Source organism: Pan paniscus, chromosome 4, assembly GCF_029289425.2.
Source record: "Pan paniscus chromosome 4, NHGRI_mPanPan1-v2.0_pri, whole genome shotgun sequence".
Lineage (NCBI taxonomy): Eukaryota > Metazoa > Chordata > Mammalia > Primates > Hominidae > Pan > Pan paniscus.
The window spans coordinates 14,864,371-14,881,240 of record NC_073253.2 but is presented as its reverse complement, the minus strand read 5'-3'; the positions used below and the strand labels follow the sequence as shown (position 1 = coordinate 14,881,240).

The 16,870-nt window shown below is 40.4% G+C and overlaps 1 long non-coding RNA gene and 1 pseudogene across 1 annotated transcript in view; both read left to right on the top strand.

Annotated features, from left to right (window-relative positions):
- The window catches only part of LOC129397728 (uncharacterized), a 51,521-nt gene that overhangs the window by 17,941 nt on the left and 16,710 nt on the right, over positions 1 to 16,870 (top strand). The window lies entirely within an intron of this gene.
- On the top strand, positions 2,050 to 16,870 carry LOC129397726 (T-complex protein 1 subunit zeta-like; annotated as a pseudogene).

Sequence of the window (16,870 nt, the reverse complement as noted above, 5' to 3'; positions counted from 1 at the left end):
GGAAAACCCACCACAATCAGAGAGGATAATGAGGACCAAGGATGAGGAGACTGAGCAGGGCACACCACAAAGAAAATGGGCAGGGAGAGGAGAGGAACTGGGCTTGTCCCTTTTCAAGAGTCCATCATGAATAGAAGCCCAAGAAACCAAGGTAGATCCCTTGACCCCCCAACAGTGAGGATGTGGAAGGACAATCCACAGCAGATATTTGTGTCATCCTCAAACCAACTACTGTCCTCATTAAAACACCACAAGACTATTATTAGCCCCATTTTACTGAATAGGAAAGTAAGTGGCAGAGAGGATTTTAACCCAGGCAGCTGGCTTCAACAGCCATGTTCTTAAGCGCCATACCACGCTACCTCTTGATAAGCATCAATTCTCTATCCCCACCTCCAACTCCTCCTCTATTAAAAGCCAGGATGAAGGAGCACAGTTAGAAAAATTAGGCTACTGTGTGCTTCATGCTATTACTATTTAAAGCCTAAACTCAGCTGGGCTTTCGGTTCTGCGCCATCATCTTATGTTCTTGCCCTGCTCCCTTCCGCAAGTCCTGCAGTGGGTCTCTGAAGCCCTCATCGTTCAATGCCCTCTTGACTTTATGCAGTGAATTTGCCTGTGAGTCATAGAGAAAATCAGTGCCATTGAGGGCGAACTCTTAGCTTTTCTCTTTCCCCCAACTAAATTATCTTCAAGGGCGCTGTCTTAACCTCCTTTCCAGCCAGTTTCTGAGGAAGAGCTGTCTTTCCTATTTCAGACCATCCCCCCTCTTTCCCTTTTACATCCTCCAGGGTTTCCACTGAGTGCCTCTTTTTCCAGTATCTTCAGCCTCTCTCTCTCTCTGCTAAATTCTCCCAGCATAAACAAAGTCTTTTCTTCCTTTCACATTGTTTCTATCCGTAATTGTCCTAGACGTCAGAAACTGCCAAGCACCAGTCCCTGAACCCGTCCTAAGTAGTGCTGAAATTTCACTAATTTATGAAGAAAAAAGAGAAAAATCATAATGGAATTTTTCATTAAGCTAAAGTAATTAAAATGATTTTCCTTTGTTCTGACATTATGGCCTTTTTTTTTTCACTTTTAAAATATTTTTTATACTGCCTTTTGGAAGTGTGAAGACTTTGCAGAGAAAAGAAAAAAACCTCTTTGCCATGTTAAGCCATTGGGATTTGGGGCTTCTCTGTTACCGTGTATGACCTAGCCCAGAAGCTCACAAGCATTTTAGTCTCAGAACATCCCTACATTATTTATACTCTTAAAATTATTAAGGACTTGTAGTAACTGTATGTTTTACATTTCTGTATCCTTTGTATGCTTTGGTGTCTGGGGCCTTGCTGACCAGGCAGAGGCTACCCCTCCCAGAGGTAGCTAATTATTCCTAGAGATGGAAAACAATTATCCTGTGACCACACTTGTATATGCAAACCATCCAATCAAAAGCCAATACCCCCAGCTGTTCCCTTTCTCAGACTCTCACAGGGCTACTCAACTTCAGAGCACTATTCCCCTGTCTTAATCACCTGAGGGCAAGGTACCAGACCACTCTGAGACAACCCTGGAGCCCGCTGAAATTATTCAAATTAGCTGATTCTAAGCCTGCTTACCCTTTCTCACCCATTCCTGAATGCACACATCACAATCAAGGCTCTTGCCCATGTTTTCCCCTCATTCCTGCCTCCCAGGTGACCCTGGTGCTTCCTTGTGTGGCCCTGAATGCTGTGGTGTGTGCTCCTTCCTTTTGGGAACTGTGAGTAACAAACTATCATCTCCTGATCTATTGGCCTCACTATACCTGAATGATAATAAAACCTGCATTTTAAAACAGGACCTTAATGTGTTTTTGTTTATGTGGGTTCTACATATTGATATTTATTGGATTATTATTAAAATTGGGGAAATTTTTAATAGATACTAATTTTTAAAAAAATAACTCATGTCACGTTACCATAAGTAACTTTTTTATATTGAAAACCTGTATTTTCCAAAACTGAAAAGTGGTGAGAAAAGTAACATTGTTTCAACTTCTGCAAATCTCTTTAATATCTGCCTTAATAGAATGAAGCTAGATTTTTCAGGTCTGCTTCTGTATTCAAACAGCTGCAATATCACACTCTGGAAAACTCCACAATATATTCATGAGAGATTGAGAGTGAATAAGACAAATAACATTTAGTATTATTAAGAAATTGGTTTTGACCTCATAGATCCACTGAAGGATTGCCAGACCACATTTAAGATTTTCTTGGCCAGGTGTGGTAGCTCACGCCTGTAATCCTAGCACTTTGGGAGGCTGAGACGGGCAGATCACCTGAGGCCAGGAGTTCGAGACCAGCCTGGATAACATGGTGAAACCCCATTTCTACTAAAAATACAAAAAATTAGCCAGGCGTGGTGGCGCACACCTATAATCCCAGCTACTCAGGAGGCTGAGGCAGGAGAATGACTTGAACCCGGGAGGCGGAGGTTGCAGTGAATCAAGATTGCGCCATTGCACTCTACCTTGGGCAACAAAAGCAAAACTCCGTCTCAAAAAAAAAAAAAATTATTTTCCAGTGGTTAAATTCCTGGAAACAAGCAACCTCCCAAGATTGAACTAGGAAGAAATTAAATCCCGGAATATTAAAATAACTTAAAGAGTGTAATTGGATTGCTTGTAACTCAAAGAATAAATGCTTGAGGGGATGGATATCCCATTCCCCATGATGTACTTATTTCACATTGCATGCCTGTATCAAAACATCTCATGTATCCCATAAATATAGACACCTACTATGTACCCACACAAATTTTAAAAATAAAGACGGAAAAAAAACCCCCAAACATACCAATAATGAGTAACAAGATTGAATCAGTAATAAAAAATCTCCCCCAACCCCAGAAAAGCCCAAAACCAGATGGATTCACCATCTGGTTTTGGGCTTTTTTTGTGGGGGTAAGATTTTTATTAACTGAGCCAAATTCTACCAAACACACAAAGATAGATACCAAGAGGAGTTAATACCAATCTTCATGAAACTATTCCATAAAAGGAGGAAAGAATTCTCCCTAACTCATTCTATGAGGCCAGTATCACTCTGATATGAAGAAACGGACAAGGACACAATAAGAAAAAGAACTATAGACCAATATCCCTGATGAAATTAGATGCAAAAAAAAAAAAAAACCCCTCAACAAAATACCAGCAAATCGAATCCAACAGCACAGCAAAAAGATAATACACCAGGATTACATAGAATTTATCCCAGGGATGCAGGGATGGTTCAAACATATGCAAATCAATAAATGTGATACATCACATATACAAATGGACAAATACCAAATGATCATCTCAATAGATACAGAAAAAGCATTTGATAAAATTCAACATCCCTTCATGATAAAAATCCTCAACAAACTAGGCATAGAAGGAGCATACCTCACCTTAATAAAGGCAGTATATAACAAACCTACAGCCAGCATCGTACTTAACAGGGAAAACTTGAAAGCATTCCCTCCAAGAACTGGAACAAGACAGGGATATCCTCTTTCACCAAATCTTATTCAATATAGTACTGTAAGTCGTTGCCAGAGCAGTCAGGCAAGAGAAACAAAAGGCATCCAATTTGGAAAAGAGGAAGTCAAATTATTCCTATTGGCTGATGATATGGTTTTTGTTTTGTTTTGTTTTTTCTTTTTGAGATGGAGTCTCACCTGTCACCCACGCTGGAGTGCAGTGGTGCGATCTCGACTCACTGCAACCTCCGCCTCCCAGGCTCAAGCGATTCTCCTGCCTCAGCCTCTCAAGTAGCTGGGATTACAGGCACCAGCCACAATGCCTGGCTAATTTTTGTATATTTAGGAGAGACAGGATTTCACCATGTTGGCCAGGCTGGTCTCAAACTCCTGACCTCAGGTGATCCACTGGTCTCAGCCTCCCAAAGTGCTGGGATTACAGGTGTAAGCCACCACATCTGGCCTGATGATATGATTTTATATCTGGAAAACCCTAAAGACTTCACCAAAAAACCTCTTAGATTTGATAAATGAATTCAGTAAAGCTTCAGGGTACAAAATTAATGTACAGAAATCAGTAGTGTTTGTCTACATCAGTGATTTAGCTGAGGACCAAGTTAAGGAGGCAATTCTATTTACAACAGCTACAAACAAAATAAAATACCTAGGAATATGTTTAACAAGTGAGGTGAATAATTTCTATAAGGAGAACTACAAAATACTGATAAATGAAATTGTAGATGACACAAACAAATGGAAAAATATCCCATGCTCATGGATTAGAAGAATCAATATCATTAAAATGACTGTACCACCTAGCTAGCATGGTGAAACCCTTTCTCTACAAAAAATACAAAAAATTAGCCAGGTGTGGTGGTGGGCACCTGTAGTCCCAGCTACTTGGAGGCTGAGGCAGGAGAATAGTGTGAACCCAGGAGGCGGAGCTTGCAGTGATCCCAGATTGCGCCACTGCACTCTGGCCTGGGCGACAGAGCGAGACTCTGTCTCAGAAAAAAAAAAAAAAAAAAAGACTGTATTGCCCAATGCAATCTATAGATTCACTGCAATCCCTATCAAAAACATACATTTTTCACAGAATTAGAAAAAACTAAAAAAAATAAAATAAATAAAAAACTATCCTAAAATTCATATGGAATCTAAAAAGAGCCTGAACAGCCAAGGCAATCCTAAGCAAAAAGAACAAAGCTGGTCCAGGTGTGGTGGTTCACTCCTATAATCCCAGCACTTTGGAAGGCCAAGGTGGGCAGATCACCTGACGTCAGGAGTTCAAGACCAGCCTGGCCAACTAACATGGTGAAACCCCGTCTCCACTAAAAATACAAAAACTAGCTGAGTGTGGCCAAACGTGGTGGCTCACAGCTGTAATCCCAGGACTTTTTGGGAGGCCGAGGCAAGAGGATCACCTGAGGTCAGGAGTTTGAGATCAACCTGGCCAACATGGTGAAACCTCGTCTCTACTAAAAATAAAAAAAAAATAAAATAAATAAAAAAAAAAAAATTAGCCAGCTGTGACAGCAGCCCTGGCAACGAGTGAGACTCCATCTCAAAAAAAAAAGCTGGAGGCATGACATTACCTGACTTCAAATTATATAACAAGGCTATAGTAACAAAAACAGCATGGTGTGGTATAAAAAATAAACACATAGATCAATGGAGCAGAATAGATAACCCAGAAATAAAGCCACATACTTACAAGCAACTGATCTTTGACAAAGTCAACAAAAATATACGCTGGGGAAAGGACACGCTATTCACTAACTGGTGCTGAGAAAACTGGATAGCCATATATAGAAGAATGAAACTGGAGCCATACATCTCACCATATGCAAAAATTAGTAACTCAAGTTGGATTCAAGACCCAAACACAAGAGCAGAAACTAAAAATCCTAGAAGAAAGTAACCCCATTAAAAAATAGGCAAAGGGCCGCACCGGCTCTAGGCTGTCCGTGCCGCATTGCTTCCTTTTCCTCTACTGCAGCAGCTATGGCAGTGGTGAAGACCCTAAACCCCAAGGCTGAGGTGGCCCGAATGGAGGTGGCGCTAGCGGTCAACATCAGCATAATGCAGGGTCTGCAGGACGTGCTGGGAACCAACCTGGGGCCCAAGGGCACAATGAATATGCTTGTTTCTGGCGCTGGAGACATCAAGCTTACTAAAAAGATGGCAATGTGCTGCTTCACGAAATGCAAATTCAACACACAACAGCTTCCTTAATAGCAAAGGTAGCAACAGCCCAGGATGATATAACTGGTGATAGTACAACTTCCAATGTCCTAATCATTGAAAAGCTACTGAAACAGGCGGATCTCTACATTTCTGAAGGCCTTCATCTCAGAATAATTACTGAAGGATTTGAAGCTGCAAAGGAAAAGGCCCTTCGGTTGTTGGAAGAAGTCAAAGTAAGGAAAGAGATGGACAGGGAAACACTTATAAATGTGGCCAGAACATCTCTTCATACTAAAGTTCATGCTGAACTTGCAGATGCCTTAACAGAGGCTGTAGTGGACTCCATTTTGGCCATTAAAAGACAAGATGAACCTATTGATCTCTTCATGGTTGTGATCATGGAGATGAAACATAAATCTGAAACTGATACAAGCTTAATCAGAGGGCTTGTTTTGGACCACGGAGCATGGCATCCTGATATGAAGAAAAGGGTGGAGGATGTATACATTCTCAAGCGTAACGTGTCATTAGAATATGAAAAAACATAAGTGAATTCTGGCTTTTTTTTTTACAAGACTGCAGAAATGAGAGAAAAACTCATAAAAGCTGAAAGAAAATTCACTGAAGATAAGAGTTAAAAAATAGAACTGAAAAGGAAAGTCTGTGGTGATTCAGATAAAGGATTTGTTGCTATTAATCAAGAGGGAATTGACCCCCTTTCCTTAGATGCTCTTGCAAAAGAACACATAGTCACTCTTCACAGAGCTAAAAGGAGAAATATCGAGGGGCTGACTCTTGCTTCTGGTGAGGTAGCCCTGAATTCTTTTGAAAACCTAAATCCTGACTGCTTGGGACATGCAGGACTTGTATATAAATATATATTGGGAGAAGAGAAGTTCACCTTTATTGAGAAATGTAACAATACTCGCTCTGTCACATTATTAAACAAAGGACCAAATAAGTACACACTCACTCAGCTCAAAAGATGCAGTAAGGGATGGCTTGAGGGCTGTCAAAAATCCTATTGATGAGGGCTGTGTGTTTCCAGGTGCTGGTGCTGTGGAAGTAGCAATGGCAGAAGCCCTGATTAAATATAAGCCCAGTGTAAAGGGCAGGGCACAGCTTGGAGTCCAAGCATTTGCTGATGTATTGCTCATTATTCCAAAGGTTCTTGATCAGAACTCTGGTTTTGACCTTCAGGAAACATTAGTTAAAATTCAAGCAGAATGTTCAGAATCAGGTCAGCTTGTGGGTGTGGACCTGGACACAGGTGAGCCAATGGTAGCAGCAGAAGTAGGCATATGGGATAACTATTGTGTAAAGAAACAGCTTCTTCACTCCTGCACTGTGATTGCCACCAACATTCTCTTGGTTGATGAGATCATGCAAGCTGGAATGTTTTCTCTGAAAGGTTGAATTGAAGCTTCCCCTCTATCTGAATCCTGAAGACTCTGCAAAGTGATCGGGAGGAATACAGCTGTGGAATTTTTGTCCAAGCTTCAGATGATTTTCAGAGGAATTTTCCCATATGAAAAAAGGAGAGAACACTGGCATCAGTTGAAATTCAGAAGTTCTGAAATTATAATTACAGTATATTTTTTAATTGCACTGAAGTGTACACACATAAAGCAGGTCTTTTACCCAGTGAACAGGATATTTTGATTTAGTGGCAGTGACATAAAATTCCTGTTAGATAAACATGTTACCTACCTTGTTATGAAATATTCCTTGAAAAAAAAATGGGCAAAGGACAGGAACAGACATTTCTCAAAAGCAGACATGCAAGTGACCAACAAGCATATGAAAAAATGCTCAACATCACTAATCATCAGAGAAATGCAAATTAAAATCATAATGAGATACCATCTTATGCCACCCAGAATGGCTATCATTAAAATGTCAGAAAACGAAAGATGTTGGCAAAGATGTGGAGAAAAGGGAATGTTTTACGCATTGTTGGTGGGAATGTAAATTAGCACAACCTTTATGGAAAACAATATGGAGATTTCTCAAAGAACTAAAATAGAACTACCATTTCACCCAGCAATCTCACCAGTAGGTATATACCTGAAGGGACAGAAATCAACATATCAAAAAGATACTTGCACTCACATGTTTATCACAGCATTATTCACAATAGCAAAGATATATACTTAAACTAAGTGTCCATCAGCCGAAGATTGGATCAAGAATATGTGATGTTTGTATATATATACACACACACACTCATCATGGAATACTACTCTGCCATAAAAAAGAATGAAGTCATATCTTTTGCAGCAACATGGATAGAACTGGAGGACATTATCCTAACTGAAATAACTCAGAAAGTCAAATATTGCATGTTCTCACTTATAAGTGGGAGCTAAACAGTAGGAACATATGGACACACAGAGTAGAATAATAGACACTGAAGACTGCACGAGGTGGGAGTGTGGGAGGCGAATGAGGGTTGTTAAATCACCTATTGAGCACAGTGTTCACTATTCAGATGATGGGTACACTAAAAACCCAGACTTCACTACTATGCAAAATCTGTACTTTTGTCCCCTAAATATATTTTTAAAAATTTTTTAAAGATTGTCTTCTTTGGCTGGGCATGGTGGCTCACGCCTGTAATCCCAGCACTTTGGGAGGCCAAGGCAGGTGGATCACCTGAGGTCGGGAGTTCGAGACCAGCCTTACCAACATGGAGAAACCCCGTCTCTAATAAAAATACAAAGTTAGCCAGGCGTGGTGGCACATGCCTGTAATCCCAGCTACTCGGGAGGCTGAGACAGGAGAATTGCTTGAACCTGGGAGGCAGAGGTTGCAGTGAGCCGAGATCGTGCCATTGCACTCCAGCCTGGGCAACAAGAGTGAAACTCTGTCTCAAAAAAAAAAAAAAAATAGTCTTCTTCATTTTTTGAATGGTCATAATCTTAATGCAGGTCCTCTAGAAAACAGAGCATTATACTTTGAGAGGTGAAAACCCAGAACAAAGAGTGAGAGAAAAGAGATTTGAGGCAAGGAAAAGAGCTGGAGCAAAGTGACACAATGTGCTACTGTGTTGGCTATCACTTCATACAAAACTTCAAAAAACACACAGATATGGCAGGTCATTCAGCCACGTGCTGCCTAGCACATGAGAATTCTCCAGAAGGGCTGCAAGGAAGAACTGCATCTCAGAGTTTCCATGGGAGGGAGAATCTTGCTGCCTGCCTCCCTCTGTTTCCTAGTTCCTATTAATCAAGGATCTCCCCACAGAAAGCTAACTCATCGACATTTTTGAGTAGTTTCATCAAGCCCTTCAGCAGCCACTCAGGAGGCCAAACTCAATTCTGCATGGTGTATGCAGTGTTTCATCCAAGCCCAGAGTTGGGGCGTGATGCAGTACATAGGGCATATGAATTGGAAAAGAAGTCAGATTATCCCTTTTCAAGCCTGGGCATTCTACTCGGATTTCAGCCAGCCTGACAAAGATGGTAGAGAAGGCTCGGTCTGGGAAGTGGGTGAAACCTTCAGAAGGAAAGAGAGGCTGGGCACAGTGGTTCATGCCTATAATCCTAGCACTTTGGGAAGCCAAGGCAGGAGGATTGCTTGAGCCCAGGAGTTTCAGATCCGCCTGGGCAACATGGCAAGACCCTGACTCTACCAAAAATTTAAAAACTTTAAAAGGCTGCAAGGCGGTGGAGGGAAACAGTCTGAAAGTGTCTAACACTGTAACTGACATTTGTATAATGCTCAGAACTACTGCTCTAAGTACAGAGGTGGCTCTCCTAAAGTGGTAACATTTCTTGAAAGGAATATAATCTACGAAGATCATTGGGAGAGTACATTTTAATAGTCATATAAATAATCACATTTTACATGAAATATAATGAACATATGTAGTAACTGAATAACATAATTTATCCAACTTGAACCTTGACAGATGAGTCTTAGCCTATCGCAACTAGTCTTAGCCTATAACAAATATGATGCAACGGATAGTATGCTTGATATTCATTGTATCCATCTCTCAATGCTATTTAATACACTGTATTATTCAGACTCCAGTTTGCTTAAAAATCAGTTGGAGTGAATTATACTACAGTTTGTTTTGCTAATGAAATATGTAAAAGCTTTCAAATCACTGTGAAAAGAATGAAAACTCGAGATACATTCATAATGGCAGTCAATTGAGAGATAGCTCTTCCAGATAATGTTTCACTAAAGTTAACACTGGAAAATGGCTTGAGATGGAAGCTGGCATGGGTTTTGCTTATTACAAGACCATTTTGTACTTGTTATTTTGAAGAACAAAAAGTATGAGCTCTACTAGTTAATACTCAAAAACAAGGAAAATCATTGCTTCCTGCTAACGGTCTTAAATATTGAACTATGGAACATCTTTGTTTCCATTGAATCTCTCTTGAGATTTCAAATTACTTATTCCTGTTGTATTCATTGTGACTTTCAAGGTTTATCACATGACTTGCCATGGGTGTGTGTATGTGTGTGTTTAAAGAGTAGTTATTTCAAGTGGCTTGTGGAAGAGCAGAAATCCTCAGCAAACAATATCAAAACGGTGTCAACAATTGAGAATGTATATATAAGTTGTCACCTTTAAAGCAAACTGGAGTCTTTCAGCTGAACAAGACAAAATATATTAGGCATGGCTGCAGGAATAGCATTCCCCAAGGCCTTACCAGAGGTAAAGCATTACCTACAAATCCCATGAAGTGGAGGCAGATAATGGAGAATGTACTTCTAATGGCCAGAAGTCACACCAAACTCTTTCTCATGCAGCTCTCTAAGATCCACACAGTTTATCATGTCCCCTTGATTCAAAATTCATTCTTTTGCTGATACCTAAACACCCATGACTTTCAAATATTAATCTCCAACCCCAGCGTCTCTACAAGTTCCAGACCATATATTCACAGTGGGACCTCAAAATCATCATGACTCAAAAAGAATCTATCACCTATCCTTGCAAGTCTACCTTCCTTTCTATATTTTCTATTTTAGTTGATCATACTGCAAACCACTCTCTTAAGCTAGTCATTTCATGCATCCCTTCAAAAATATTTTTTCATATAGTAGGCCCTGAGGATACAACAGTAAACAAAGCAAAATCCCTTTCCTCAGGGACCTTACATTCCAGTGAAATAGACAATAAATTGTGTGTGTGTGTATGTGTGTGTCAAGTTCAGTGGAAAAAAATGAAGGAGAATAAAGGGGTAGTGACTGACAGATATTCTGTTTGTTGTTGTTGTTTTTACTTTGAGTTCCGGGATACATGTGCAGAACTCACAGGTTTGTTACATAGGTGTGTATGTGTGCTGTGGCGGTTTGTCACATGGGGTGTGTGTGCTGTGGTGGTTTGTCACATAGGTGTGTGTGTGTGCTGTGGTGGTTTGTCACATAGGTGTGTGTGTGTGCTGTGGTGGTTTGTCACATAGGGGTGTGTGTGTGCTGTGGCGGTTTGTCACATAGGGGTATGTGCACTGTGGCAGTTTGTCACATAGGTGTGTGTGTGTGCTGTGGTGGTTTGTCACATAGGTGTGTGTGTGCTGTGGTGGTTTATTACATAGGGGTGTGTGCACTGTGGTGGTTTATTACATAGGTGTGTGTGTGCGCTGTGGTGGTTTATTACATAGGTGTGTGTGCTGTGGCGGTTTGTTACATAGGTGTGTGTGCTGTAGTGGTTTATTACATAGGTGTGTGTGTGTGCTGTGGTGGTTTATTACATAGGGGTGTGTGTGCTGTGGTGGTTTGCTGCACCTACTGACCTATCCTCTAAGTTCTCTCCCCTCCCTGCCCCCCAGATTTTCTGTTTTACATAGATTATCAGAGAAGGCCTCAGACATTCCAGATTTGTATTTCATTCTTCTTTCTTCTTTGCCTCCCATGTCCAACTGATCACTCAACCCTCTCATTTTATCTCATTCTATCTCTCATAATTCCAACTGAAGTCATTCTTTTAAATTCAAATGACTATTCCCCATTCACTGTCAGTAATGCTCTTCACAATTTGGTCCAGACTATCTTTTTTTATTTTTATTATGATTATTATTATTTTTTTGAGACAGAGTCTTGCTCTGTCAGCCAGGCCAGGTTGGAGTAGAGTGGCACGATCTCAGTTCACTGCAACCTCCACCTCCAGTCTCAAGCAATTCTCCTGCCTCAGCCTCCCAAGTAGCTGGGACTACAGGTGTGTGCCATCATGCCTGGCTAATTTTTGTATTTTTAGTAGAGACAAGGTTTCACCATGTTGGCCAGGCTGATCTCGAACTCCTGACCTCAGGTAATCCTCCTGCCTCGGCCTCCCAAAATGCCAGGCTACATTTTAAACTCTTAACTTCTACCACTCCCCAGTTGCCTATGATGATTTTTTTTTTACATCTCCATTGGTTCCCAATGCAGATTGGTGTAAAACTGCTTTATTAGTATTTGTTTTTCATTAGGCTCCTATTATAATGTGATCTCCTCTTGAGTAGACTGTATCATTCATCTTTACATCCCCACATCTAGCCCAGTCCCTCGCATGCAGTAAGTAACAAGTAAATGTTTGCTTGCTTCATTTGAAATTAATAAAAATTTATTGAAGTTTATTTCCTCCTTGTTCTTTGCGGTTTTTTGTTTTTGTTTTTGTTTGAGACAGAGTCTCGCTCTGTTGCCAGCCTGGAGTGCAGTGGCATAATCTCAGCTCACTGCAGTCTCTGCCCCTCAGGTTCAAACGGTTCTCCTGCCTCAGCCTCCTGAGTAACTGGGACTACAGGCACGCGCTACCAAGCCCAACTAATTTTTGTATTTTTAGTAGAGACGGGGTTTCACCATGTTGGCCAGGATGGTCTCCATCTCTTGACCTCGTGATCTGCCCGCCTCCGTGTCCCAAAGTGCTGATTACAGGTGTGAGCCACCATGCCTGGCCTATGTCCTCCTTTTTCTTTCAATGAAAGTTAGCTCTGTAAAAATTTCAGAGTGTCTTTATGACTATTTCCCTTGGAGACATCCTAGCAGTGTGAAGTTATGGAGACCACTCAGCTGATAGGAATTTTTTTCCCCAGGTGTCATCATAATTGCTAGTGAGTTTCCCAAAAGCTTTGTGAAGTCCAGGTAAACATGGTCAGCTGTGTGCCTGCTCTAAGATCTTTGACAAATAAGAGACGAAGGCTGGCAGAGCCCATGTTTCTGAAATGCTCTCATATCTGAAATAATGTATGGCAGGGTAATGACAAAGGTAGCAACTAAAGAAACCTTTTAAACCTGCCTTTCTCTTACCCCGTTATATAAAGGTTTTTGTAGAAGACTGTCAATTCTCATAACCCAGCAGTTAATAATGGTTAAACTAACAAAACACATAAAGCAAAACAAAAGCAAAAACTGTCATTCTGGTGATACCACCAGAGAAAAGCTCAAGGCCAGCTTTATTTAATCCTTCATGTAGCATCCTCAAGAGACAGAAAATTAGACCAGGTGCAGTGGCTCACGCCTGTAATCCCAGCACTTTGGGAGGCTGAGGCGGGTGGATCATTTGAGGTCAGGAGTTTGAGACCAGCCTGGCCAACATGGTGAAACCCCATCTCTACTAAACTACAAAAATTAGCCAGGCATGGTGGCGGGCACCTGTAGTCCCAGCTACTCAGGAGGCTAAGGCAGGAGAATCGCTTGAACCTGGGAGGTGGAGGTTGCAGTGAGCCGAGATTGTGCTACTGCATTCCAGTCTGGGCGACAGAGCAAGACTCTGTCTCAAAAAAAAAAAAGAAAAGAAAAGAAAAAAAGAGAGAAAATTAGAGCAGCAGTTCAATTATCTTCTAGTGATATCAAAAATAGAACTCAGGTATTCTGACTTCCACTATGTATTTATTTTAAAAAATAAACCTACCCAGAATTATTTGGATAAAATATAAAAAGTACTTCAGATGATGCTGTTTTGACTGTAATAAACTAGGGCAAAATAATTTAAAGTTTTAAATACTGAATGGGAATTTCAGATCTTTGTAAATGAAATGGTCCATGAACTATTATATCACTATCATTTCTGTCTAATAAAGTAACCATTTGAAAATCATTTCTGTCTAATAACCATTTGGAAAATATTACCCTTTTGAACAAATTAAAATCTTAATTTTAAATGTTTAAGGCTGGGCACGGTGGCTTATGCCTGTAATCCCAGCACTTTGGGAGGCTGAGGAAGGTGGATCACTTGAGGTCAGGAGTTCAAGACCAGCCTGGCCAACAAGGTGAAACCCCGTCTCCACTAAAAATACAAAAATTAGCCAGGTGTGGTGCTGTGTACCTGTAGTCCCAGCTACTTGGGAGGCTGAGGTAGGAGGATCACCTAAGCCTGGGACGTCGAGACTGCAGTGAGCTGTGATCATGCCACTGCACTGTATAACCTGGGCAACAGAGGGAGACTCCATCAAAAAACAAAACAAAAAAAAGAAGTTTAAATAATTCTTCAATTACATTGATACCAATTTTTGTTTTTAACAGGAAGAACATTCCCTTAAGCCCATAGTAGAGAACAGCCAGTATAGGGGAGATATATTTTCAACTCAGCACTACGAGAATTAGAAGATATTTTTCAATTTAATGTAGGTGCTGGGTAAATACTGTATGGGAACGTTTTAAGAGAATAAATCTGACCTTGGTTAACTCACTAGTGTTTTTTTAATTCTGCTTTTCACTAAGGGGGAAAAGCTTTTGCAGAAGGTAATAGTTTACATTTTAAAAATAATTTAATTTCTATCTGTGTGAAAGGAATACATTTTCTTACCAAGTAACAGATTTTGAAAACAGGAGCTTAATACCTGTTAGGATAGGAAACAGTTCTGTGCTTCCATTTACTTTTTTTCTGGCTATCATTTCCAAGCAGAGTTTGTTTTATTGAGAAGAAAGTAGGCTCAAGATAATAAGACAGGTGCAGCACTGGGGGCATGGCTCTTCTGCAGGTACAGATGTCACTTATGCTGTGTCATCCAGTTTCATAAACAAGTATTTTGCCAGAGAGAAACTAAGAGTTTTATTTCATATGGTATTTCCCAATGATTATGTAGTGAAATGACTTCCCTGTTTCATAATGAGCTACTCAGAGCATAGATATTGAAATTCTCACTATGTTAATATTAATGAACCCTTGAAGAGTTGCTGAGGAAAGGATTGGGAAGAATCAGAGAAAGATTGCCTTTGAAAATAGTCCTTTACACAATGAAGAAAGTGAAAAGACGACCCACAGAACGGGAGAAAACATTTGCAAATCATATACTAATAAAGGACTTGTATCAGAATACATAAATAACTCTTTTACCTCAACAGTAAAAAGAAAAATAACCCAACTTTTAAAACATGGGCAAAGAGGCTGGGCATGGTGGCTCATGCCTGTAATCCCAGCACTTTGGGAGGCTGAGGCAGGCTGATCATCTGAGGTCAGGATTTCAAGAACAGCCTGGCTAACATGGTGAAACCCCATCTCTACTTAAAATACAAAAATTAGCTGGGTAGTGGCACATGCCTGTAATCCCAGCTACTCAAGAGGCTGAGGCAGGAAAATCACTTGAACCCAGGAGGCGGGGTGGTTGCAGTGAGCTGAGATCGTGCCACTGAACTACAACCTGGGTAACAAAGTGAGACTCCATCTGATATGGTTTGGCTGTGTCCCCACCCAAGTGTCATCTCAAATTGTAGCTCTCGTAATTCCCACATGTTGTGGGAGGGACCTGGTGGGAGATAATTGAATCATGGGGGTGGTCTCTCTCATACTGTTCTCGTGGTAGTGAATAAATCTCACAAGATCTGATGGTTTTATAAGAGTTGCGCCTTTCACTTGGCTCTCATTTTTCCTTTTGCCTGCCGCCATGTAAGATGTGCCTTTCACCTTCTGCCATAATTGTGAGGCCCACCCCAGCCAAGTGGAACTGAGTCCATTAAACCTCTTTTTCTCTATAAATTACCCAGTCTTGGGGATGTCTTTACCAGCAGCATGAAAATGGACAAATATACTGTCTCAAAAAGGTGGGCAAATAATTCAAATAGACATTTCTCCAAAGAAGATAACAAGTGGCCAATAACTATATGAAAAAACACTCAACATTATTAGTTATCAGGAATATGTAACTGCAAATCAAAACCATAATGAGATACAACTTCACACCCACTAGAATGACTACAATTAAGAACACAGACAATAACAAATGTTGGAGAGGATGGAGAGAAATTAGAAGCCTTATACATGTGAGAATGTAAAATAATGCCACTGCTTTGGAAAAGTATCTGCAGTTCCTCAAAATGTTAAACAAAGAAATGCTATAGCCCAGCAATTCCACTCCTAGATGTATACCCAAGAGACCTGAAAACATCCCCATACAAAAAACTTATACATGGATGCTCACAGCAACATTATTTGTAATAGCCAAAAATAGAAACAACTGAATATCCATCAACTGATGAATAGATAAATAAAATGTAGTATATCAGTTGGACATGGTGGCTCATGCCTCTAATCCCATCACTTTGGGAGCCTGAGGCAGGTGGATCACTTCAGTCCAGGAGTTCAATTCCAGACTGACCCACATGGCAAAACCTCATTGCTACAAAAAATTAGCCGGGTGTGGTGGTGCATGCCTGTAGTCCCAGCTACCTGGGAGGCTGAAGTGAGAGGATCATTTGAGCGCAAAGGTGAGGCTGCAGTGAGCCATGATTGCACCACTGTACTCCAGCCTGGGTGGTGGAGTGAGATCCTGTCTCAAAACAAACAAAACAGGTCCAAACAATGTACTATTATTTGTCAATAAAAAGAAATGAAGTACTGATGCATATTACTACATGGATAATCCTTGGAAACATTATGCTACCTGAAAGAAGCCAGTCATGAAGGACCGTATAGTGTATGATTCCCATCTATATGAAGTGTTCAGAATAGGCAAATCTATAAAGACAAAGTAAATTTGTGGTTGCTGGAGGCTGAGGGTTTGGGGAATGGGGAGCAACTGCTAGTGGATACAGAGCTTTATTTGATGGTAATAAAAATGTTCCAAATTTAGATCGTGGTGAAGGTTCCACAACTTTGTGAATATATTACAATCCACTGAATTATACATTTTAAAAGGTGAATTTAATGATATGTAAATAACTCAATAAAGCTATTTTTAAAATCAATCTTTGAATGCTTAAAAAGGAGAACTTGATAACATTACATTAATTTTTATTAATATTGTTGTCGTTG